Below are 3,230 nucleotides of genomic sequence, written 5' to 3'. Positions count from 1 at the left end.
ACAAAATGTAACTCGATGGCTTAAGACTGACCGACTGACAGAACAGAATCTGTTTGGTCGAGTGGGATCTAGACGCCTCAATTGGACTTGGTTAATACAAATGATGACAATATATCAAGTCTTCCTTTTGGGAGAGCCTGGTATTTTCGGAGTTCCAAATCAACTGCCAGCCTAAATGGGCTTATTCACTAAAGCAGTGGAAGAGAAATGATGATGTCTGAAGGACAACCAATTTGTTTTCAGTTTATTGAGGTCCGATCAATGAAAGATTAAATTCTAATTGGTCCTTCTGGGGTACTGCTATTTGCCTTACCGAACAAGCCTGATTAGCTGTTCTGTAGGCAGGCGTTACATTGAATGTTTACAATAAAGGAATCTGAATAATCAATGCAAACCTAACAAAACTGTGTCTGTGTTTTTCTCTGAAGTCAGTCTATAACTGGATCATGTATCAAATGATGTGTAGTGCCATACAGGACACCATATCCCATGATTGCCTTACCTAATATTAGTTTAAATGTTTCCATAGCTATCCATAATAAAGTTGCAGCACCTGAAGGCAGTAAGTGTGCCGCCGGGAACACGCTTGGATTCGTGTTCAGGCTGAATCCCATACTCTTGGCGGCTAAGTTTGCACCAGAAATTAGGAACAACTCCTAAAGCACCGTATAGCATTTATCCCTGGTTACCTGAGTTACATGAGCCATAAATCTGAAGGAATAGATGATCCAGTCCCCTTTCTAGGAAAGGGTGGGCTTACAGCAGCCATATTGCCAGTGTGTGTTGGATTTGTTAGGGAGAGCTGCAGATATCTCAACTCTCCTGGATGTTCCGGGAGTCTCCCGCAATTAGATAGCGGCTCCCAGACACCCGGGAGAGAAACCTTTTCTCCCGGAAAGGTTTACTCTACAGAGTAAACCTTTCCGTGCTGTCTGTTTTTTTTGTTGTTGTTTTTTTTTTCTGACATCGGGGCCGCCATCAGTGACCCAAAAAAAAACAAAAAACGGCATAGGAATGCACAGCTAGCTTATGCTTCTTTTGCTATCTGCTTTCTTTTTTTAGTGCTCTGACAGCTGCTGCCGTCAGAAAAAAAAACGGCATAGGAATGCATAGCTAGATTGCTATTGGCTATTTCAATTTGCAATAGCCAATAGCAGACTACCTATTGCACCCGCCCACTGCTGCTATCAATCAGCAGAGATGGACCTGAAGTTCTCCATCAGGTCTACCTCTGCTGACTGACAGGGGTGCAATAGCTGGCTTGCTATTGGCTACTGCAAATTGAAATAGCCAATAGCAACCTAGCTATGCATTCCTATGCCGTTTTTCTTTTCTGACGGTAGCAGCTGTCAGACCTCCTAAAAAAAAAAAAAAAAACAGATAGCAAAAGAAAAAAAGCTTCTTTGCTATCTGCCATCCTTTCAGGGGGTGCTCTCTTCCTTGTTGTTGCCCCCCCCCCCCCCAATGGAGAGGGGGGGTTGACAGAGGTCATCTCCCTGAAATTATGTATTTCAGGTTGGAATCCATGGAGCTGGTATATGTAAGGAGAAATACTGTGGTATAAGATGGTGGGCTACATTCTATGCCCCCAACCAACAGCCTCTCTCTGGGCTATTTTTTTTCTCTATCAGTGGGATTTTTGTTTTGAGGGGTAGGCTTGTCTTTTGGGGTTTATATTGGTGGGGTATACTTTATTTTGTGTTGCTGGGGCCTTTTTTTTTTTTTTTAGTTTGGGATGTGCAGAATACAGTTTTTGCTGATAGTTGTCCGGTGCAATACACAGCATGTGCACGGCATGCTGCCACATTGCTGTTACCAAACCACAATGCATCTCCCTATTGCCATAGTATGGATACAAGTTAGGCATTCAAATCACCTACAAAACAAATAATGTACATTTTTACACTATACCTGCTTTAGCTGTATTTTCTTTTAAATACACCTTTCTCTGGCTTTCAATTCTATTATGGCTGCTACTTTTGCTGGTTTATTACATTTTTAAAATACCAAAATATTACAGATTGATGTATTGCAGTAGAATTGTGGCCTCCCAGTAAAATGTATGTGCTTCAGCTCTCAATTATCTGTACTCCCCCTACAAAGTCCCACAAAACTGTTGATCCTGCCAGTGAAGTCCACTAAAGGCAGCTTCCTGTGATCTTATGGCAATGATGCTGCATTGCTCCTGAATTCAGAGCAGTTTTGCCACTCATTTAGGCTGTGCCTTCTTGTGCTACAGTGGGATGAGGTGATGTTGCGGAGGGCATTGTCACTGCAGATTCATAAGTCAATCAGCTTGTCAATCAACACTTGGCCTATCTAGTACTGCCCACTGCTTTCTGGATTGACAGCATTGCCTCTGTTGCTGAAATCCTCCCACTGTAAGCTGAAGTGTCTGGGAAGTGGAGCATGTGAGGCACAAATGAAGGTAAATTTGGCTCAGTCAGGGAAGGTATAGGAAAATCTTTATCTACTTTATGAGACTTGTGCAATCCATAGTACCTTGATTTGGGACATGTTTAGACTGTTAAACAGGAGCATTTAGTTGTACTTTAAATGGTGGATTGGGTGCCCATTTACTCTTCATGCTCAGATGCAGACGCTGGCCCCTTTTAACTCCATTTCACACAACTCCCTCGGTTTATGGACATGCTCAGGGAGTATAAGTTCCTTAGCTTCCATCTTTCAGCAGCTTAGAGGCAATACCTGATGAGGGAGCTAAGTAAGTGATCTGCAGTCAGGTGAAAGGTTTTCTGCTGTCAAAGCCGGTGTGCAAGCAGTCGTGCTGTAGCATAATAGCATGTAGCTTCTCCAGAGGATTACTGTGGGGAGACCCCTCCTGATTGCTACCGAACTTCTCTAGTTTCTTGGGTTTTTGAACACTCAAGCTGTTCACTTGTGATATCACAACTACCCTGGATTTACTGTGATGCACACTGTGTATGTGAATAATCTCTAGTAGATGTGCTCTGAACAGCATTACTGAAATAGTGATTCCCAGCTTGACTCTCTCTTGTTATAGCGACTATGCCATGCAGTCACGCACTATGCTGATGGAGTCATGGACATTGCTGTGATGACTCCATGCCAGTGAAGCTTTCACTATTCTGCAATATTTGCATGGTCTCTGTCATACTGAACCGGTTTTTATTATTAACTTGCACCTATTTAGTAAAATGCACCTTACAGTTACTTCCTGTCTGCTGACCTATTCTGTTAATTGCAGTTCT

This window comes from Nanorana parkeri, unplaced genomic scaffold, assembly GCF_000935625.1.
Source record: "Nanorana parkeri isolate BGI_ZX_2015 unplaced genomic scaffold, ASM93562v1 scaffold1197, whole genome shotgun sequence".
In the NCBI taxonomy this organism is placed as follows: domain Eukaryota; kingdom Metazoa; phylum Chordata; class Amphibia; order Anura; family Dicroglossidae; genus Nanorana; species Nanorana parkeri.
Note: the sequence above shows the minus strand (reverse complement) of the source record.